General features: G+C 44.2%; 1 protein-coding gene across 1 annotated transcript in view; it reads left to right on the forward strand.

Annotated features, from left to right (window-relative positions):
• The window catches only part of CACNG3 (calcium voltage-gated channel auxiliary subunit gamma 3), a 71,185-nt gene that overhangs the window by 371 nt on the left and 46,825 nt on the right, over nucleotides 1–23,989 (forward strand). The gene's annotated exons all lie outside the window — the stretch shown is intronic.

Below are 23,989 nucleotides of genomic sequence, written 5' to 3' on the forward strand. Positions count from 1 at the left end.
CATCGGGTGGGATGGGGGCTGCTCTTCCCCTCGCCTGCTTTGCTTCCCAGCGGCCCCGGCCAACTGGTACCCCGTCTGCGCTCTCCCAAGTGTCCCCGCTCCCACCGGCCCCCGACTTCCTCTAGGTACCCTCCCCCAGCCATGCCAGGAGAACTGACCCCCGTGATACGGGCCTGGAGCCTCCCTGGGCTGGGGCCTGCACCGTCCACAGCAGCGTGGCCGGTCCTTTAAGGGTGAAAAGGGGATAGATCCATCCCTCCATCCCTCCCACTGCAGACAGACGCGCGAGAACGAGCCCAGCAGGTTTCCCATCATTGCCAAGTTTCCGTTTTAACAAGACCTGTTCTCGTTTGGTTAAAGTTAAACTTTTCTGCCTGACACCTGCTTCCAGAGAATCACTGATTTACTTACATCAGTAGCCCCTTTCTGCTCTGTTCCCTGCTTTGGAATATGGGGTGGGAGTTAACACTTTCTAGATACAAACACCGCCAGTGGGCGAATCAAAGCCTGAAGGAAATTCAGGGCAGTTTCTGTCTGGTCTAAGTGGTTATGGTCCAGGCTCTGGGTGGGGCCTCTCTAGTTCTGGTGAAGTTGTGGTGAGTGGTTGAGAGCCCTAATGTTCCAAAGACAGCATGATTAGAGCTGCTCCTAATGCCAGGCATGGTTCAGCTTTCCCACCTTGCCAGTTTGGGCACCACGGACTTCTGTCGTTTTCTGAACAGCTCTCTGTTGCCCCCGCTTACCAGGGAAACAGCTGTTTGAGGATGGGGAGAGCCACAGGTCCCCCTTGATGCCCATGCTCTTTTTCTAATTCAAATATGAATGGATAAATAACACACAAGCAGATCAAATAGCAATGTGCTAGGGAAGATCCTAGTCCCTGTTCCAAGCCCTGAGCCTGAGGTCTGGATAGATACTGTCCCCATGTCCAGTCTTTGCTGGACTACAACTGGATGATTCAATCCATTAGACCAGCAGGTCTCAACTTTTTGTATGCTGAGCCCTCTGTCCAGGAAACAGAAACCAGTCACACAAACCTCTTCTTCCTGACCAGGTTAGCCGGGAAAGGAACTACACCTCACACATCAGGAAAGGCTGCATTAGATACTATATTGAAGGAAACACCTGCCATGCCCATCAGTGCCCCCATCACTCACTGGAATCCAGTTTCCCAAGTCCACAAATGTCTGTGTCAGAACTTCACTCTGTAGAGTACTTCTACATCACTCCATAACCTCCTGGCCAACAGCCAGAGCTCTTGCTTGTGTTCTTCATCGGCTGCAAATGTCTCCAGCCCAAATCGGCTACAGGCTCCAAAGCTCAGTATGCTGCATCTACATCCATTTTCCAGAGTTATTTCTACCAAAAGTTATTTCATGCTATGTTAATTAGGAACAGAAAATTATGAATGTATAAATTTGGCCTGAATCCAAACACTGGTACCTGAGCAGTAACCAGTGAAGAGAGGAGCCAGGTTGGGAAGTAACTTTAAATAAATTGCAGCAGCTGGTTCTGTAACCACCAAATATATGTGTTAAGCTGGTACTAAGACATGAATGGCCTTTTTACAGCACAAAGCTCCATTTGTCTCCCTGCTGTGCACCTTGTAATGAGAAATTCTCTCTCTAACCTGGCTAAATAAGCTGTGATATTTCTAAGGTGCCTATTTCCTTGGTGTCTGAAAGTGCTCAATTCTTGATGACGAGTTTATAAAACATGTTCCTTCTTTTTGTGTTCGGGGTGTGTCTATATGTGTAAATGGTGTTAAAAGCCTGGTCCAATGTTCACTGAAGTCAGTGGGAGCATTTCTGTTGCTTTCCATGGGCTTTGCATCAGACCTTAGTTGTATATAAATGACTCTGTGGTAAACAGTCACTCTTTTGAGGATGGCGACAGGGAAAGAGCCAGGTGTGTGAAAAGTTTTAGGGAGGCACAAAGAATGTCTGAAATTCTTATTTTTGTGTGTGTTACATTTTTTGTGCTACGCTCCCTGATGTAACTCGCTGCTTTGGAACAAACCATAGGAGAGAACAGGGTTGGGTTGGTTTAGAAATTAGACCCTGGTCTCTTGTGTAACACAGTCAGTAAGGTGCCACACAGCATCAAGCTGAAGCGCCAGTCTGAGTAGCACAATTCATTTCCTGTAGGTCAGGGATGAAATCTGAGATGACTAAGGAGAAGAGGGCCTGACATTGCTTTAGTCACTCCTGTGTTGTATTCCTGTCTTCCACCCTTCCTCTTGTCTTTTGAGACCCCAATCCTACAACTGAGAGCTTTACAGTGGATTGCGGCACTGGGACATTGGTTTCAATCCCCAGCAGTCTGCCCGTGCAGTATTATTTGCAGGACTGTGGCCTTTGGGCAGGGACTCCGTCTATCATTGTGTTTGTGCAGCAGCCAGTACCATGGGGCCGGTGTTCTGACTGAGGCATTACTGTAGTAATGGCCAGTTTGGCCACCACTCACTTTGGCTGATTTTGAGCCAGTAGCTGAGCTGCAAGGGACCCTTCCCTGTTAACCACTGAGCCACCCAATGCTTATGAGTAAACTGCCAGTTCCAAAGGCAGAGGAACCGCTGGAGGTGCCTGGCCGCACAGTGCTGGATGCTACAGGCACCGCCTTGATATTTGCCTGAGAAACTAGTTTGTGTTTTGTGCTCTGTTAACTGATCGGATACTTGAAAAGACAAATTTGCCTCCAGCAAAATGTGAGCAGCAGATCAACATTCTCAGCTAGATAGAAGGGGACATTTTGCTGAAATAAAAGAGCTCTGAATTTCCTTCTCTAAGTCAATATATTTTGTCCAGCTGTTATGTTAGTCACTTTGAAACCCAGCCGTCTCTGCTGTTCAGTAACATGGCTGTTAAGATAGTGCATGGAATACTTTTTATGCACAAGATATACTGACTGGTTTCTAAGGGAGATATCTCCTCAATCATACCTGAATTTATATATATTCATTTTCCTGGATTGGAAATACTTGAATTTTGCCATATAGCAACACTGATTGGAAATGAAAATGGTGAGTGCAAAGATGCAGAATATGCTGTTAACATTAACAGGTGTTCTCCTTGGGAAAGAGAACTTGTCTTGAACAGTTCATGCTCATGGCTTTTTAATGTATTTGATGCAAAGAAATTAAATGGCAAACAGTTACATGCTAGATTTTCTCTACCTGAGTGTTTATGGTAGATTATTCAAATGGCCAAAGTGAGTGTTGAGCTTGTACTGTTTCTCTGATGCGTTTTAAATATATGTCAGTTATACGTGCACAGGAGCTGCGTGGGAACAAGTTATATCACATGATTGTAGAAAGCCCATAGGCAAAAGAGGATAAATCTTGAATGAACAAGCAAAGGACCTATGTAGAGACACCCACACTGGAAAATACAAATTAATGGTTGACTCATTATCTAAAGTCTAAGCAGGAATTCGCAGACTACCATGCTAACATGGCCGTTGTTTTAAATTGCAGTGTTTGAATTTTAATTGTCACTTGTAGAACATATGAATATCTTATTAAACTACCTTATTGTGCTTCTTGCTCAAACTTGACAAATATATTTTGTTCCCATGCATCCGCTTTGGTGGTTTATAATAAATTGTTTTTCCTCTTCTTTGACTTCATGGTTAATATAGAAAGGGGAAAACGCATAGAACTTTTATGGAGAAAAGGAAATAGTTGAGCTGAAAAGTAGCAGCTGTTTGGTTTCCATCAGATTTAATTTAACTCAACAACATTAAATATAGTGCTCCTATTTGTTCTCTTCTGTACTCTAGTGTCAGTCGGGAGTAACTCCAAGTTATTACAGAAGTGTAAACCAGGTGTGAATGAGAGGACAACCAGGCCCAGTTTGTTTGAATTATCCATATTTTAAGCACTGTCTTGCCTATTCATCTTTCTCAGGCACCTTCCTCACTATGCCCAGTCCCAAATACAGGTCTCTCCAGGTGTAACCCTTAGGAGCACCACCACCATCTTTCTAAGGAGCCAAAGTTACTGCTCACCTTCTTGAAGTGAGTGGCTAAATGACCTCTCAGTGGTTTGAGCGTTGTCCTGCTAAACCCAGGGTTGTGAGTTCAATCCTTGAGGGGGTCATTTAAGGAACTAGGGTTAAAAAAAATCAACAAAACAAAAAACTGAGGATTTGCCCTGCTTTGAGCAGGGGGTTGGACTAGATGATCTCCTGAGGTCCCTTCCAACCCTGATAGTCTATAATTGTCTATAAACCTTTCTGTAGCTGGCCCTGTTGTGGCGTTACTGGGTTAAGTAGCAGAATGCCCACTTAACTGTGTTTCATACCCACTGCACTAGGAAGCTGAAGATCTCAGGCTACTCACTGGCTGAAGTTGCCCTTCTGGACCATGTACTGGTCCATCCAGGTCAGTATTCTGCCCCCAGAAATAGCCATTGGCCTGTTGCTGCAAAGGAAGACAAAAGCCTCTATAATGTATCCCAATGGATAGAAATCATTCCTGACCAATGAAGGTGATCAGCTGTCCTTTCATTACAGTGGGGTGCCCCTTGTTCATTTGCTCATCTCACACAATTAGATAAGTTCATTAATGGTCATAAAACTGTCTAGTACTATTTTAAAAAAACCTTGCAGCCCCACTCACTGTCACCGTGGCCTCCTGGCTCTGCCCCTGAAGCCCAATGTGGGCTGGTTTTGCAAGGCTAATAGCCATCTGGCTGTTAATATCCTGTTACCACACTGGCTAGACTCCCCAGTGGAGATCAGACTCCATGGTGCTAGGCGATTGTAGCAGGGCAGACTCTGCTCCTGTCTCTTTGCACTACAGAAACTGGCTCAGACTCTACTGGCTGTGTATGCATCATGCCACGTATTTGAGCTCCCTCCACCAACACTTTTAGACTGTGCAACAGTCTATTTACAACATCCAAAGGGCTCATAGTCTACATAGATAAGGGGCAGAAGGGCAAACAGGGACAGGTTGGCCCTTAAACATGAAGTATATGTACTGCTGCTTTGGACTGTATTCTGTTTGCAGATAGCAAATGAAATTAGGTTGTGATCATGTTTTAGTTCTGAGATCAATTCATAGATTCATAGACTCTAGGACTGGAAGGGAACTCGAGAGGTCATCGAGTCCAGTCCCCTGCCCTCATGGCAGGACCAAATATTGTCTAGACCATCCCTAATAGACATTTATCTAACCTACTCTTAAATATCTCCAGAGATGGAGATTCCACAACTTCCCTAGGCAATCTATTCCAGTGTTTAACTACCCTGACAGAAACTTTTTCCTAATGTCCAACCTAAATCTCCCTTGCTGCAGTTTAAGCCCATTGCTTCTTGTTCTATCACTGGAGGCTAAGGTGAACAAGTTTTCTCCCTCCTCCTGATGACACCCTTTTAGATACCTGAAAACTGCTATCATGTCCCCTCTCAGTCTTCTCTTTTCCAAACTAAACAAACCCAATTCCTTCAGCCTTCCTTCATAGGTCATGTTCTCAAGACTTTTAATCATTCTCGTTGCTCTTCTCTGGACCCTCTCCAATTTCTCCACATCTTTCTTGAAATGCGGTGCCCAGAACTGGACACAGTACTCCAGCTGAGGCCTGACCAGCGCAGAGTAAAGCGGAAGAATGACTTCTCGTGTCTTGTTTACAACACACCTGTTAATGCATCCCAGAATCACGTTTGCTTTTTTTGCAACAGTATCACACTGTTGACTCATATTAAGCTTGTGGTCTACTATGACCCCTAGATCTCTTTCTGCCATACTCCTTCCTAGACAGTCTCTTCCCGTTCTGTATGTGTGAAACTGATTGTTCCTTCCTAAGTGGAGCACTTTGCATTTATCTTTATTGAACTTCATGCAGTTTACCTCAGACCATTTCTCCAATTTGTCCAGATCATTTTGAATTTTGACCCTGTCCTCCAAAGCAGTTGCAATCCCTCCCAGTTTGGTATCGTCCGCAAACTTAATAAGCGTACTTTCTATGCCAACATCTAAATCCATGCTGGCTATTCCCTATCACCTTACCACCTTCCAAGTGTTTGCAGATGATTTATTTAATTACCTGCTCCATTATCTTCCCTGGCATAGAAGTTAAACTAACTGGTCTGTAGTTTCCTGGGTTGTTTTTATTTCCCTTTTTATAGATGGGCACTATATTTGCCCCCTTCCAGTCTTCTGGAATATCCCCCGTCTCCCATGATTTCCCAAAGATAATAGCTAGAGGCTCAGATACCTCTTCTATTAACTCCTTGAGTATTCTAGGATGCATTTCATCAGGCCCTGGTGACTTGCAGGCATCTAACTTTTCTAAGTGATTTTTTACTTGCTCTTTTTTTATTTTCTCTTCTAAACCTACCCTCTTCCCGTAAGCATTCACTATATTAGACATTCCTTCAGACTTCTCAGTGAAGACCGAAACAAAGAAGTCATTAGCATCTCTGCCATTTCCAAGTCTCCTGTTACTGTTTCCCCCTCCTCACTGAGCAGTGGGCCTACCCTGTCCTTAGTCTTCCTCTTGCTTCTAATGTATTGATAAAATGTCTTCTTGTTTCCCTTTATTCCCATAGCTAGTTTGAGTTCATTTTGTGCCTTTGCCTTTCTAATCTTGCCTCTGCATTTCTGTGTTATTTGCCTATATTCATCCTTTGTAATCTGACCTAGTTTCCATTTTTTATATGACGCCTTTTTATTTTGTAGGTCACGCAAGATCTCATGGTTAAGCCAAGGTGGTCTTTTGCCACATTTTCTATCTTTCCTAACCATCGGAATAGCTTGCTTTTGGGCCCTTAATAGTGTTCCTTTGAAAAACTGCCAACTCTCCTCAGTTGTTTTTCCCCTCAGTCTTAATCCCCTTGGGACCTTACCTATCAGCTCTCTGAGCTTACGAAAATCCGCCTTCCTGAAATCCATTGTCTCTATTCTGCTGTATTCCCTTCTACCCTTCCTTAGAATTGCAAACTCTATGATTTCATGATCACTTTCACCCAAGCTTTCTTCTACTTTCAAATTCTCAACAAGTTCCTCCCTATTGGTTAAAATCAAGTCTAGAACAGCTTCCCCCCTAGTAGCTTTTTCAACTTTCTGAAATAAAAAGTTGTCTGCTATGCAGTCCAGGAACTTATTGGAGAGTCTGTGCCCCGCAGTGTTATTTTCCCAACATATATCTGGATAGTTGAAGTCCCCCATCACCACCAAATCTTGGGCTTTGGATGATTTTGTTAGTTGTTTGAAAAAAGCCTCATCCACCTCTTCCACCTGATTAGGTGGCCTGTAGTAGACTCCCAGCACGACATCACCTGTGTTTTTACCCCTTTTAGCCTAACCCAGAGACTCTCCACACTTCCGTCTCCTATGTCCATCTCCACCTCAGTCCAAGTGTGTACATTTTTAATATATAAGGCAACACCTCCTCCCTTTTTCCCCTGTCTATCCTTCCTGAGCAAACTATACCCATCCACACCAACATTCCAGTCATGTGTATTATCCCACCAAGTTTCAGTAATGCCAACAATGTCATCTTTATCCATCTGAGTCAGGTCTAATATAGAATTACCCTGAGTTGGTTGTGATGCTTTTTGTATTAGAAAGTTATTTATAATGTTTAGAAGCTACAAGGCAGCATGAGACCCTTAGCATATGTCCCCCAGACTGAAAACCCCCATGATAACACAATTGTTCCTTCTATATATTAGAGATAGAAGTTTAAAGAGCTGCTTATCCTGTTCCTTCATCTGATTTGGTGTCTGTAATAGAGCCCCATCAACACCCCATGTTGTGATTCACCAGTTGGAACAGGAATCTATAAACATTCCAGTTCCTGTTCTTCTGGGTTGTCGGTAACTTGAACACTGGCAATGGTATCTTTGATGTAGTGTCACTGCGGCCCACACTCTTGTTCCTGAATAGGGTTTATCCAGTGACTTTAGCTTGTTTAGAAGCCCAAACAAAGGGCTGAGGCTGATCATAGAATATCAGGGTTGGAAGGGACCTCAGGAGGTCATTGAGTTGAACTCCCTGCTCAAAGCAGGACCAATCCCCCAACTAAATCAGTTTTTTTTCACCCTAGCTCCCTAAATGGCCCCCTTAAGGATTGAACTCCCAACCCTGGGTTTAGCTGACCAATGCTCAAACCACTGAGCTATCCCTCCCCCAGGGTAAGGGCAGCCAGACTGTCTAGTGAACTCTTAGTTACCCCTCAGAAGGGGACTAAGCTTGACAGATGACCTGGCTGGAGACCTGGGGCAGTGAGAACCAGGGAAGACAAAAGGTCTCCAGGGAGAAATCCCTGGGGACATAGAAGGACTTAAAGTTAGCCCAGGAGGGGCTGAGAACTGAGCCCAGAGACAGGGCTGAAGACACTAACAAGGGTACAGTGATAGTCCTAGCTGGACCTTTGTTACCCCAGGAGACATTCATTTATTCATATTGATGCTGTGTGACTTGGCCAGAGGGCTGCGCAACTGAAGACCTGCCTGGCCAGGTCAGCAGCTGACGGGGCATCAGGAGCAAAGAAGAAAAATCGCAATACCACACCCAGCCCATAGAAGGCACTATCGAGTGGTGAGCGTCCCCCCATGGTAGGTGGTTTAGAGCCACCTTTGTTCCAGTCTCACCCTTGGGTTCTGCACCAGGTGTAGCACGGCTGGACTAAAGACTCGAGCTCATGGCCTCCAACACATGAGTAAAAGTCTCAGTGGAAGCGGGTACGTGGAATTCCTGGAAGTTCTGATTTTGGATTGTGGTTAAATGGCGAGAGCCACAGACCATGATTCTGAAGGGAGCCAGGTCACAAACTGCCTGCCAGACCCAGGACCTTTCAGACATGCCTGTTCTCAAATACTGAGTTGCCCTGAACATCCATGTAGCCAGTATTTACCCAGAGACACAGTTGGCTTTAACCAGCTCCTGAGAACTAATCTTTGAGAAAGTGTCTTGGAGAGGAGGTGGTTTCTTTTTGATAGAAGGCCTGCAGTGTTCTGTATCAGAACGGCAGTGTGTTTACATGGCTCGAGCACCTGTACTCAGGGCTGTACACAGTGACAGCTTCCACATTGCCTGCGAGCGGCGCGGAAGGAGTGAAAGAGCAGTCACTGGGATGGGTGAAAGTGAAATGTGTGCTGTGAACCAGCTCCGAATCGGGCATTGTATAACTGCACAGGAGCGGTGTGTCGTCTGGCATCTCTCGAGCTGTGACTCTTCAATAGCGGTGGAAGTCTGCATGTGAATGAGGCTTATGTGGAATTTGACCATGTACGGTCACTGCTTCCATTACTGTTGTACACAATTCGGGATGGCTAATGAAGGCTGAAAAATCCCAAGTTCAGGCTGATTGCTATGGGATGTAGCATAGGTTTTAAAGGGAGAAGACCCTGAAGATTATTACAAGAGAAAGGGATCCTCTAGGCTTTACTGCTGTGAATAGTTGGGGGATAATATGCTAACTTCCTGGTGGTTAGAATACAGAGATTCAGATGAGTGTGGTTGAATGGTGAGAACATGGCAATAGGAGTTACAACCCCTGACTCTGGTCCTAGGCTTGCTGTGCAGCGCCTGCTTAATGCATTGAAAACAGGTACCGATCAGTGCAGAACATATTGTGATTTTACTTCAAAAATACCTAGATGTACATTTTCAAAAGTGACTAGTGCTTTTTGGATGCCCAATTTGAGATACTTTAAAGGAGCCTGGTGTGCAGGGGGCGGGAGCTAAGCATTTTCCAAAAATCAGGTCCCTTTCAGGAGTCCCATGTTGGACACCCAAAATCACCACTTTTGAAAGCCAGGCCTTACAAAAGTACTATAACCTCCAAACGGCATCTGTGTCACAGTGTGTCCACAATGTGCTGTGATTGTTCTGGGTATCTTCACAGGAGCTCTGATGACATGGCCAGGATGTTGAACTCTCCTAAGTGTCTCCTATATCATACTAATTACTGCTCACATGGATTTTTGTAATGCACGTAATGTACGCTCCAATAAATTGACATTAACCTCATTTATCAAGTTAACACAAAGGGTTTTTTTTAAATGTATAAATAGTTAGCACCCCTCTGTGGCAACCACATGAGGGCTCTCATATAGAGAAGGGTGTCAAAGTGCATGGTTCACCTTTTAAATGACCCTGTCGTAATAAGACAGAAGATATCATGTTGCCTCTATATAAATCCATGGTATGCCCACACCTTGAATACTGTGTGCAGATGTGGTCACCTCATCTCAAAAAAGATATTTTGGAAAAGGTTGAGAAAAGATCAACAAAAATGATTAAGGATATGGAACAGCTTCCATATGAGGAGAGATTAATAAGACTGGGACTTTTCAGCTTGGAAAAGAGACAACTAAGGGAGGAGACGATAGCGGTCTTTAAAATCATGACTGGTGTGGAGAAAGTAAATAAGTGTAATTTACTCCTTCTCACAACAGAAGAACTTGGGGACACCAAATGAAATTAATAGACAGCAGATTTAAAACAAAGAAAAGGAAGTATTTTTTCACACCACGCACAGTCAACCTGTGGAACTCCTTGCCAGAAGATGCTGTGAAGGCCAAGACTATAACAGGGTTCAAAAAATAATTAGATAAGTTCATGGAGGATAGGTTCATCAATGGCTATTAGCCAGGCTGGGCAGGGATGGTGTCCCTAGCCTCTGTTTGCCAGGAGCTGGGAATGGGTGACAGGAAGGCCGGCGCTTCCATTTAGGCGACCTAGGCGGTTGCCTAGGGCACCAGGATTGGGGGGGGGGCATTTTGCCGCTCTCGGCAGCAATTCGGCGGCGGGGGGTCCTTCCGCGCTCTGGGTCTTCGGTGGGAATTCTGCGGTGGGTCCTTCACTCTCTCCAGGACCCGCTGCTGAAGTGCCCCAAAGACCAGGAGCACAGAAGGACCCCTGCCTAGGGTGCCAAAAACCCTGGTGCCGCTCCTGGTGACAGGCAGGGCTGGTGCACCATTTAGGTGACCTAGGCGGTTGCCTAGGGCACTGGCATTTGGGGGGCACCATTTTCTTCAGTGGCGGCCGGATCTTCAGCCTCCCCAGTTGCCGCCGGCATTTAGGTGGAGGGAGCTGGGCAGGGGAGCGCAGGGAGGGCCGCCTGCAGCAAGTAAGGGGGGGGCGGCCGTCATGGAGTGTGGAGGAGTCCAGTCCTGCACCCCTCTTCCTGGGACCCACAGGGACTCTCAGCCAGCCAGTAAAACAGAAGGTTTATTGGACAACAGGAACACAGGTTACAGCAGAGCTTGCAGGCACAGTCAGGGACCCCTCCATCGAGTCCTTCTGGGCTTTCAGGGTGCTTGGATCCTAGCTAGGATACCCTGAATTCCGCCCATCCAGCCCCAAGCCCAAACTCAGACTGCTTCCCTCCTGCCACTCCCTTCCTTTGTCCCCTTCCCGGGCAAAGGTGTTGACCTTTCCCCTCCTTTACCTAGCTCAGGTTACAGCTCCAGTGTGGTCCATCAACTGAAGTCCTCCCCTGCTCTCCCACTCCCCACACAGACAGCCCCCACTCCATCACAGCGGCACACAGGGGAACTCCCCGCCAGCTCACCCCTGCCCCGCCTCCTCCCCGAGCACGCCGTGGCTGCTTCACTTCTCCCACCTCCCAGGCTTGTGGCACCTAAGCTGATTGGTGCTGCAAGCCTGGAAGGCAGGAGAAGTGAAGCAGCAACAGTGTGCTCAGGGAGGAGGTGGGGCAGGGGTGAGCTGCTTCACTTCTCCTGCCTCCCAGGCTTGCAGTGCCAATCAGCTTAGGCACCACAAGCCTGGGAGGCGGGAGAAGCGAAGCAGCCATGGCGTGCTCGGGGTGCTCGTGCTTGTGCGCGGAGCAGGGATGAGCTGGGGTTGGGGAGGTGCCTGGGAGGGGAGCTTCCACGGAGGGGTGCCTCAGGGCAGAGGTGGGGAGCTGCCACGGGAGGGGGTGCCTCAGGGCGGGGGCACGGGGGGGGAGGGTGCAAGGTGGAAGTTTCACCTAGGGCGCGCAACATCCTTGAACCGACCCTGGTGACGGGATGAATCCCTTGATGATTCCCTGTTCTGTTCATTCCCTCTGGGGCACCTGGCATTGGCCACTGTCGGTAAACAGGATACTGGGCTAGATGGACCTTTGGTCTGACCCAGTATGTCCGTTCTTACGTTCTCTCCCTGGCTGATTCATAGAGCGGCTCTGCCATGGCCTTTGTTATTATTAATTCTTATCAGCACAAATAGCACGTAGATGCCTAAGGAGGTAAAGCACCCAAATCCAACTCCCTTAGGCTGCTTTGACAACCCCATCCTTGACGCATGGGAAAGTAATGAGGGAAATGGAATGAAAACTCAGCCTCTTCTCCTCACCTCCCTCTGTCTTCAGATATACAATTACCGAAAGGCACTTTCAGAGCCATCTAATATATCTGGTACATAGTACAAGTGCACAAGGAAAGGGAGTGTTATCTAGTGGTTAAAGCACAGGTCTGGCAGCCAGGAGTTTAAAATCCTGTCCCCGGCTCTGTAACTGACTCCCTCTGTGTCCTTGGAGAAAGGCTAGAACTGTAATATAACCTTTTACAATCTTTGAAATGATTTCTTGAATTTAGTTTAGTCATTGATATTTAGGAAATAATTGAAGATGTTTTTTCAAAAGCGATCTTCAGAGAACTCATTGTGGTTTATGGCTTCACACTTCTTCCTAAAGTTATTTGTATCTTTTCTTTTCTTTTCTTTTCTTTTCTTTTCTCTGGGGTTAAATGTACAAATTGAATCCATCTATGTTGCCATTCCTTTTGTGAAATCCTAAAGCCCAGACTACAATGAACCCTGGCTCAACGTGAACCCAGACTTCAGGGAGAAAGTAAGGTATCAGCAGCCATCTAGAGAGATTCCTTTGATTAAGGAGACACCTGCTGTGATAAAGAGTGACAGTGTCTGTTTGATTACTGGTGTCTTCTTTCTTTGCTCATGTATATTGACAGAGCTCCACAACAGCTCAATAAATAGAAGACATTTCAGAGTTTGTGCTAAGGAACACTATTGCATTCCTCATTATATCATTTAAAATTGATTATATAACAAACAAGTGTTAACATCATTGATTGGTGGGACTAGCCCTGATGATTCACATATGAGTCTTTACAGTCTTATCTTCTAAGCTACATGCTTAGGTAGATCAGCTCAAACATTTTAAATTTAATATTTTAGAAATATAATCTGCAAGTAGGGCTCTGCTTTATTTTAAAGCACATTCCATGTCCTGATGAATATTTATATCCTAGGAAAATACAAAGCAGCCTGCTTGAAAGCGTTAACCTCTTGTTGCCATTACCCAAAGGAAACATAAACATCACTTGACATGCACATCTATTATGGGTCAAATGGAATTTCTGAGGGGAAAATATTGAATATTCGCTACAATTGACTGGATTGTGACCTTGCTTGACAAATGTATGAAATTAATATAAAGGGATAATTATCTGAAGTGAAATTAACCTTGGCCCACCCAACACACATCAAAAAGATTTTTTGTCTTCGAATTACCACATATTCTGTCAAGTATCAGAGGGTAGCCGTGCTAGTCTGGATCTGTAAAAGCAGCAAAGAATCCTGTGGCACCTTATAGACTAACAGACGTTTTGGAGCATGAGCTTCGTGGGTGAATACCCACTTCATCAGATGCATCTATAAGGTGCCACAGGATTCTTTGCTGCTTTCATGTATTCTGTGATGACAAAAAAATAAAAAGGAAAGGATTGATTTCTGCAAAATGCAGCCCAGAAAAATCAGATCTTATCCCCCCAAAGCAGAAACAGACATCCATATTGACACTAAGACAGAGATTTCCATAATGGTGCAAAAAGACAAATGTGTGTGTGCAGTTGCTGAGACTATAAACCAAAGTACAGTCATTGTGCACACACATTATGCACATACGTGCAGTTATATAACAGGGACCTCTCTGTCCAAAGCCATTGGCCCATCTCAATGGAAACCACTCTTGCCAACAATTATTTGTTTTTAGCCCTTTTTAGAGAGCCCAGAATCAGCTCTGCACCCGTGCCCGGATACCATGCTATGGAGTGCAATATGAACCCCAGGGATCTAGAACCCCAAACCACAAAAGGCAAGAAAAACAGTGTTCATGTTATGAGGTATTAGATCTACACCTGTCTTGTCAAATAACAGCACAATATTAATGGTGCTGGAGCCTCATTTATTGGCTTATATAGTCTTCTGCCAGGTTCATTTCCCTTCAGTGTCTCCTCCTCTTCTGGTCCAGTTTGAGCTCTTAGTTGTCCCCTGTCGTAAACAGATAGTTAAGGGTTAATAGAACAAGAGTATTTCATGTCTCTTTTGCCTGAAAAGGGTTAACAAGATCAGTAAGCCTGGCTGTCACCTGACCAGAGGACCAATCAGAGGACAGGATACTTTCAAATCTTGAGGGAGGGAAGTTTGTGTGTGTGCTGTTAGTTTTTTGGTTGTTGTTCACTGTAGGGGCTCAGAGGGACCAGATGTGCAACCAGGTTTCTCTCCAGTCTCTCCAATACAGGCTCTTACAAGTTCAGACTAGTGAGTATTAGGTAGATAAAGAGAGTTAGGCTTATGGTTGTTTTCTTTATTTGCAAATGAGTATTTGGCTGGAAGGAGTTCAAATGTGTATTTTGCAGGAAGGATTTTAATTTGTACTTGTATCCTTAGGCTGGGAGGGTATTCCCGGTGTCTATAGCTGAAAGACCCTGTAACATATTCCATCTTAAATTTACAAAGATAATTTTTATTGTTTTTCTTTCTTTAATTAAAAGCTTTTCTTGTTTAAGAACCTGATTGTTTTTTTATTCTGGTGAGGCCCCAGGGAACTGGGTCTGGATCCACCATGGAATTGGTGGGGAGAAAGGAGGGAAGGGGGAGAGAGAGGCTAATTTCTCTCTGTGTTAGAATTACTTTCTCTCTCAGGGAGAGTCTGGGAGGGGGAGAGAGAAGGAGGGGGAAGGTGAATTGTCCTCTCTGTTTTAAGATTTGAGGAGTTTGAATCACACAGTGATCTTCCAGGGTAACCCAGGGAGGGGAAGTCTGGGAGAGGCAACGGTGAGGGAAAGGGTTTACTTTCCTTGTGTTAAGATCCAGAGGGTCTGGGTCTTGGGGGTCCCCGGGCAAGGTTTTGTGGGGACCAGAGTGTACCAGGCACTGGAATTCCTGGTTGGTGGCAGAGCTACAGGTTCCAAGCTGGTAATTGAGCTTAGAGGAATTCATGCTGGTACCCCATCTTTTGGACGCTAAGGTTCAGAGTGGGGAATTATACCATGACATCCCCTGTGAAGCCTTGAATGCTCTAGGATTTGGTTACTTTTGCAAATCACTTTCCAAATGTGTTCCATTCGGCTCTGCATCCTGCCCAGTCACTTGTGTTGTTGATTGCTGGGGTTGTCCTCTGCAGGATCGCAGGCAAGGCACCTCTCACTGGAGCAGCTCTGCCTGTGGAGCTGACTTTCCCAAGTTCTCCACCAGAGACCAACTCTGATGCACTTTAGGGCATGGTGTGGAGCTCACGTTTTTACTGAGTACTTTAACAAACTACCCTTGAGGTATAATATGTGCCTTGAGCCCTATTTTAATCTAGTCATCTGTAAGGTCCGCTTGATGTTTTGTATGTTTATCATTTACTGTGAGACGCGCGGATGCCACAGCCAAGCACGATCAAAATAAATAACTGCAGCTGTTATTCCGAGTTATGTATCTTCTCCTGTGAGTAACTTACAGCACTGCTTCTGAGACTGACGGAGTCATTCAATCTCTAGCAAGGACAGAGTGAAGTTAAACCATTTTCTGCTCTTGTTTCAGTCTCTGCCCTGTGAGTGGATTTCACTTTCTCACCATGTTTCACTGCAGACGGCCTCATAAGTGAGACTAATTTGCCATTGTTCTATTTTAATTTCAGTCCCATGGACAAGGAACAGTAGCAGAATTTTAAAGCTTCAGACAGGTGAACTGCAGCTGTCCGTTCTTTTTGAACTTTTCCAGTAGTTTGTGGTGTGTTGGCTACTTCGTATCTGCACCTCAACCACTTCCCATCCTCAGAGGCACCTAGCCTGTAGCTATTCTGTGTTAGCACTTCCAAATAAGGAATGATAGAATGAGCTCATGAGTATGGCATATTGTTCCATTTTGCAGCAGGTAGCATGAAACCTTTATTTGGTTCTCTATCTCTGACTTGCAAAATTCACCCCCATCACCCAGGCTGAGTAACTGCATTTAATAGGCTTGAAAATATAAGCATTTTTTGTAATCATAATAGTAAAGGACAGGCAAATAGATTGTGATTCCTGGACAGGTAACATTTTATGACAATGTTCTCAGGTTCTATATATTTCTGATCTCCCCTCCACCTTGGTATTTAGGCATCAAATACAAAATTAAGAATGCTACTATTTTGGTCTGCAGGGGATGGCCATCTCCAACAATCCTTGCATCAGCCATTGCTATTCAGTTTTATTAAGTAAATGTTTTTATTGTATGGAGGAAAACAAAACTATAGCAGTTACAACGAAATAAGCAAACCCTATATAGGTAAGTATAATGTAAGGCCTTATCCATTTTACTGGACAAGAATATTTTACACTTGTTTTATACTCGAAGAAAAAGAACCATAGTAAAGAGAAAAGTGGAACAAGTTAGAGGAAACTGGGGATAAAAGACACTCAGTATGGTATGTCAGGTAGAAGAAGCCCAACATAGAGTCAGAGAATCCTCATTTTATAGCAGTGGCATTAGTCTGCTAGGCCAGTTCTTTTTTTTTTTTTTAAAAGAGCTCAGCAGATTGGGTGAACGTTGCGTTCTGAGCATGTAATTAGGAACCTTCAGTGCAAAGATCACCTCTCCATAGTTATCTGTCAGTTGAGCAACTATGAAATACACCCAAAGGTCATCAAATTAGAGGAGATATTTCCCTGCTTTGAGGTGCTCCTCAGTCTACAGCAGCCGTATTACTTAATCTAATGTCCCTGTTTTCTCATGGGGGGAAAAAAACGTTGCCAAGTTGTTTTTATTTAGTGCAAAAGACTAGGATGAGAGCAGAAAATGTCATGCTGTTCCAAACCTGTGAGCAGAGGAGAAGAGCAAAATGGGGGAATATATAAATTCAATTTTGCTGCAGTTTTCAAAGTCCCTGGGAATGCCACACATTAGGGATAATGTCATCAGGCAGGCATACCTTGTGACTTTTCCTGTTGGCAAAAATATAAGTATATTATATTATAAAGCATAATAAGATAACAATTGGTTGCATTTGAGGGTGATGTGTCTGTGGCTCTCAGACATTCATAGTTTACGTTTCTCTAGTGAATTGGTGATTGCCATGCGAATGTATTTTTACTATGTATTTGTGACTTGAATTGCAATGGGAAAAAACCAACCCTGAATATCCAAAGTGGTTACTAATAAATAGCTACCATTATTGACATATTTGTCAATATCACCTCTTAAAAACTATTGCCCTGACGGTGCTGCTTCTTAGCCCCCATGTATAATTCATCATCTATGCCTGGGATAAAGGCATTGCCACAGTCTGGCTGCCCCATTTCTATCTTAGAAAGGTTGCTATGGTATTTATTTGGTCTGCTATGGCTACTGGTGGATGTTACTGCATTGATCAGCCGTTTGTCTCTGTTTCTTTACAAGCATCTCTTGCTGGGACATGACTGGCAATTGCTACAATCTTCCCAGTATTGACCAGGCCCCCAGTCAGTTAACTAGGATTCGTGTGAAACTTCTTTATTGCCCTGCCTTGTACTCCTGTGCCAGGTGGGTGTAAGACACTCCCCAGTCAGAAGGCACATGGGCATGGTGAATCCACTGCAGAGCATTCTCTTCCAGGTGCTAGTCCCCAGGTTGTTTAGCCAAGTGACAAGCCTTGCTGTGGCGGCAATTCCCCTGTGAACTCTCATTCTCCTTTCTGCTGAGAGGTTACAAAGTGTTATTTCCTTTGTCCTTCCCACATAGTCGTTCTTGTTCTTTGTTTGGGTGGTTTTTCAGTTTATCGAAATCTGCACTGTCCCTGGCCTTCAGATCACTCGTCCTCCTTTTCTCCTCATCTTGGCTTTCCAGAGAGGAGAGCAGATTCTCTGGGGTTCTTATGCTGGAAAGGCAATGTTTAGGGGAAGCAAGTACACATGGAGAAATGACCTATGGAATACTTTTTGATTCTGACAATCCCTTGCGGGGTGGGAGGATAAGAGAGACATTCTTGACACAGAATGCCACTGTTGTACATTTTCAATGTATGTGTGAATTACTGCTCTTACAAGGACTAAAATACCCCGTAAAACCAGAATTGGACTAATACACCTGTACCCCGATATAATGCGAACCAATATAACACAAATTCAGATATAACGTGGTAAAACAGTGCTCTGGGGGCGGGGGCAGGGCTGTGCACTCCGGTGGATCAAAGCAAGTTCGATATAATGCAGTTTCACCTATAACGCGGTAAGATTTTTTGGCTCTCGAGGACAGCGTTATATCAGGGTAGAGGTGTAGGTAAAAAGAGGTAAAATCAGACTGGTCTATCCCAAAATGATAGGGATACGATTATGCAAGGACACACTGATGGTTGGCAGAGTTGCAATTGAGTTGTGTTCCAAGAAAGAAGAAGTGTATATTCACTAGTGTTACAGAACCTCAACGTTTGCTTGGCACTCTACCGAACATGTAGCTAAGTCTGTGCTCTGGCTTATGCTTTAGACATGGACTAACCAGTGAAGATAACAAATGAAAATGTCAGGAGGAAGGAGAGGGGAGTAGAAGGAAAAAGGCTACAATAATATCAGGCAGTTAGTTCAGAGGCATTCCCTCCGATGCCCCTCACCATGCCCAAGGCACCATCCTGTATAGGCAGGGCTCTGTGAGGTCTCTGTCCTGCAGGTTCTATCGTGTGGGTAAGGCCCTGCTGTAACATCCCTTTACAGTGCTATGAATAATTCATCTTTCTCTGCCTGAGTGTTCTTGCCTGGCATGTCCTTCAAATGAGAATAGAATACTTTTGCAGTAATGTCCATCACCCTGGTGTCTGGGCAGCTCTGTAGTGACTAAGCACATGAGTCTATCTGTATCTCTCAAGTGTCGCTAAGTTGCTGATCACCCTGTTGTGTCTAAAGCAGTCCCCCATCTTATGCAAGAACTAAAGTATTCCTAAGATTTTCCGTACAGTTGATCCAACCTTTTATTAAAGACCAGATTCAAAGTGGCAACAACTTTTAGCAGGTCTCTTCTTAGGCTGTTACTTAGGGCAGGTTTCACCACAGGGATATAGGGAGAGATTTTCAAAAAATTCCGGGGAAACAAAGTATATGATTGCGTAATTAGAGACTGTATTGTAATGCACACACATCCGGAAGTGGGATTAAGGTTGCTCAGACAACCTTAAATCTGGTGTCTCCTAACTTTTGAGTACTTGACTTTGCAACTGTAACAAGGGTCTTTTAATCTTGTTTTTGGTGTTCTATAAAAGTGAGGCAGGAACATTTCATGAGCATAATGTCTAGATACTGAATTATAACTGTGACAGACTCAGAAGTGGTGTCACTTTCAATAACTGTTACCTGGGAAAGACGTTCTGCTACTGAGCATTTAGGGGCTAATTGGGGTCACGCTAACACAGCTGTGTGTTGTGGAGCTGGGGCAACACCCATGCTGGGGGCAACCATATTGAGTGGCAAGCATATGGGGAGCACTGTGGCTGGGGTTCACCTGAGGACATAGCTCTGGGCATGGCTGGGCTTGGATCAGCACTGGCTATACCTGTTGGACAGATGTAGCAATAGGTAGCTCTCCTGGTGCTTCCCTACTGCCAGGGGAGGTATCATACCTTTGAAAACCATTTTGCTGTCGGGCTCCGGAGATATGATTCCCACCCCCCACAAGTCTCAAGAGAAGAACTGAATAGTAACTATTCCAGGCCCAGACCTGCTGCCATTGAAGTTGATGGCAAAATTTCCACTAGCTTCAACGGAAGCAAGATTGGGATTCAAATATAGTTACTCTACAATAAGAATTAATGAGCAAGAATTGGTGCATAATCTGAATTTATCCATCCATTCTTCCATCCATCGAAGTATCTCGCTCTGTCCCTCCCCCCTCTTCATATCTATATTCAGTAACTGCCTTCCAAAAAGAAAAAGCAAGTGGGAGTTTGAATTGTTTCAAAGCCACAGAGTTATTTTAGCGAAATGCTTTCTGCTTTGAGTCAGATTTGAGAAACCTTGGAGGGAGGCAGGCTAATTTATAGCTAAGAGAATCCTGAGACCTGGCCTGAGAGGACACTGAGCCCTCAGAAGGACACTAGCTGGCAAGGGGGTGGTTTGGCATTGAAAACACCACTGATTCACACCAAGTCCGTTTCAGGCTGGTTAAATCCTTGAGTCTGGGCCAGAGCACAGGCAGCTGCGATAGAAGGTTAAATGAGACGGACTCCCATCCTCCAGATCTGTGGGAAACAGAAGGTTAGTACCGTATTCAGTACGTCTCTAACGTCAATTGTGATAATGCACGACTGCCTCACAGAGCCATAGAGCGCTGATGTACTCTTCAGAACATACAGGATCCCCACAGCTAACATTCCTGCTGCCCCCAGCCCAGGCACAAAGCACAGAGCCTAGCTGTGGCGGAAAGTTTACTTATGGAAAAATCCTATAGTATGTCATGGGGTGAAACCAATAATGTTCTATAGAAGTTACTCTAAAAACCTAAAGAATTTAACAGCTAATGAGAATCTTTCTGTAGGTTTTGGGGGTTTTGAAAGCATCCTTTAGAACCGCTATAATTCTCCATTTAATCCTGTAAGATGGTCCCCAAAGAAACCCTACAGAGAGGTTCTAATTTTATTTTCAATTATATAGGATTTTTCCCATCAGGGATTGTTCTTAAACCTATTTTCTAGACTAAAATTAGCTTGAGGTTGCCCATGATGGACAGCAGTTGGTAAGGGATGACCTGTATGTTTCCTTCTATGGAAATTCATTCAGACTTGCCATACTAATATTTATTTTTCTACTTGCTAATATGAAATATGATTTTTTCCCCAAATGTCATTTGTGGATTGATTCAGTAGAACATCTCTCCATCTTAAGGCCATTTTACAAATTCTGTAGACGTTCTTGAGTCAGTAAACATATTTTGGGGCATGAGAAGGGAGTTCCCTCAAAAATGCCAAACCAAAGGATACACCAGTGAAATAAAGGTCAATATACAGACCACAAAACCAGGGTCCTTTTAGAGAGGTGAAATATATTGGGTGTTTCAAATAATATAGTGGGCTCTGCTTTGCCCATTATAAGGATGATCCAGTAGTCAAGGTGTTAGCACAGGATTTGGGAGACATGGAGTCAGTTCTCTGCTGTGCCACAGACTTCCCATGAGACCTTGGGCAAGTCATTTAGGCCAATTTTTTCAGAAGTGGCTAGTGATTTTGGTTGCCCAACTGGAGATGCCTTTTAAAGGGGCTGATTTTTAGAGGGTAGATGCTCAGAACTGTCTAGCTTTAGGGGGCCTCAAATCCCAAACCACTAGTCACTTTTGGAAATCTTGGCATTAGTCTCTGTGGGCCCCAGTTCCTCATATGTAAACTGGGGATAACAGCACTGCCCTGCCTCCTGGGGGGGCTGTAAGGATACATACATTAGATGTGGGGAGTTCAGATGAGCATTAAGATAGATAAGGCCCTGGACAGGCTGGGTTTCTAATCTGGGGAAAGAAATGTACATCGCTGAAGAAAGACGCCTTCAATCTTTCTGGCTTGCAAGTTAAATGTGAATTTTGAACCTGAAGCTGCAGTTCACAATCGTTTCCAACCAGCGTATCAACACAGGCCCAACACATTACACACCAAATCCCCTGCAATAAATAGGCTTCGATAGTACACTTTCTTTAAGTGCACAAACTGTAAATGTCAAATATTTATACTGTTAAGGAGATGTGACAGAAGGAAAAAAAGTGGCAAGTGTTTGAGTGACAGTCTAATATCTGAAGTTCAAATACTTATCATCAAATGCACGGCATAAAGAAAAAAAGAAATGTAATAGCATTTTTTCAGGGAAAACAAGCTGCCAACTCTCCTCCCTGACTAAACCTGGTTTAAAGATTGACTGTACTGCTGGAAAAACTATTGATGAACTGTAAACATGAGAAGATCACCCTGATCATGGCCTGTCAAAACCATTACACTGAAAGTGCTCTGAGCTCCTTTCCCGCATGACTCACCAAGTCTTGAGCAAATGTGTTTATTTGTAAAGATCCTTATTTCAAGAAACACTGACCTTTTTTAATGCCTCGTGCAATACGCTCTGGAATTCTAAATGCCTTTTGGCAACTGTTTAGTTTTGCTAAAGCTCCAACAGTGTGATTTCCATGGCAATTTACATATATTTATTCTTGATAGTCCACATTGTACTGCTTCTTTGAAAAAGATTTACTTTTGCTGCCCTCATGATGTAATTCAGCATGTGTAGCACTCGAATGAGATCAGACAGTAAAAAGAAGGCATAGAGGGATTCACTTTATTGCACTCAGCAATTCAGTTTATGACAGTCCTCCACACCCTGTATCTGATGGAGCAGACTGGTGAATGGTATCACACTTCTGATCCACACCACGCATTTGCAGGGGATTATGGCATGTCCAGGGCTGCTTCTGTGTCCTATGACTGCAGGCTGAGGGACTGTAACCACCTGAGAAAAGCAATGATCCCTTAAGCATGGGCTAGGGTCCTGATTGCTGTTTAAGATACAATCAATACCTAAAGCAAAGAGGCTCAGCTCTGGCATTTGCTCTTCGTTAATGACCGGGATAAACTATCAGTGGTGCAGGTCAGGAAGGTCCATTTGTAACCAGGGTTTTCAAGCTATTTCATAATGTACATCCCTAAAATCTTCTGTCTGATTCTAAAAACTAGCTTCCACTAGGCAGCTGATGCTGGTCGCGCAAGCTAGGTTCAATCTCTCTGTGTCTTTGTTATCCGGAGACATACGTTTCATCTTTGAGAAAGTTGAGAGAACATTAAGATTCCAGGCAATGCACTTGGGGGAAAAAATCAAAAAGGGAGTTTATTTTTATGTGCAGCCCTAATCCTGCCCATGTCTTTGTGTGGATACGATTTGCTTGTACATGCCATGATCAAGGGCTGGATGCAAATAATACCAAATAATACAGTATTTTTACAGCCTCAGAAACAGATTCTGTTTTTGTCACGATTTTCAGCTTACACTAAAATAGATTATGGGGCCAGAAGGGGTCATTGTGATCATCTAATCTGTAGAACACAGGCCATAGGGCTGCCTTAAATTGATTTGTTTGAACTAGAGCAGATTTGTTAGGAAAAACATCTCATCTTGATTTTAAAATGCCTGGTGATGGAGAAACCACCACAGCCCTTGATAAGTTGTTCTAGTGGTTACTTACTCCCTGTTAAAAATGTACGATTTATTTCTAGTCTGAATTTCTCAGGCTTCAGCTTCCAGCCATTGGATCTTGTTATACCTTTGTCTGCTGGATTGAAGAGCCCTCAAGTATTAATATTTTGTTCCCCTTGTAGGACTTGCAGGCTTTGATCAAATTGTCTCATAACCTTCTTTTTGTTAAGATATAGATTGAGCTCCTTGAGTCTATCGCTGTAAGGGATGTTTCTTCTAATCCTTTCATCATTCTTGTGGCTCTTCTCTGAACTCTCTCCAATATGTCAACGTTCTTCTTGAAATTGTGGACAGCAACACTGGACGCAGTATTCCAGTAGTGGTCACACCAAAGCCAAATCCAGAGGTAACATGACCTCTCTATTCTCTATTCCTACTCAAGATTCCAAAGATCACGTTAGCTCTGTGTGCCACAACATCACCACCATGTCCACCATGATTACCAGTCTTTTTCAGAGTCACTGATTTCAAGGATAGAGTCCCTCATCCTGGAAGTATGGCCTGCATTCTATGTTCCCAAATGTATTACTTTACATTAGACCAGATTAAAACTCACGCCTCCTGCCCTTTTGCTCACTTGA

The sequence above is a fragment of the Gopherus evgoodei genome, chromosome 10, assembly GCF_007399415.2.
Source record: "Gopherus evgoodei ecotype Sinaloan lineage chromosome 10, rGopEvg1_v1.p, whole genome shotgun sequence".
NCBI lineage: Eukaryota > Metazoa > Chordata > Testudines > Testudinidae > Gopherus > Gopherus evgoodei.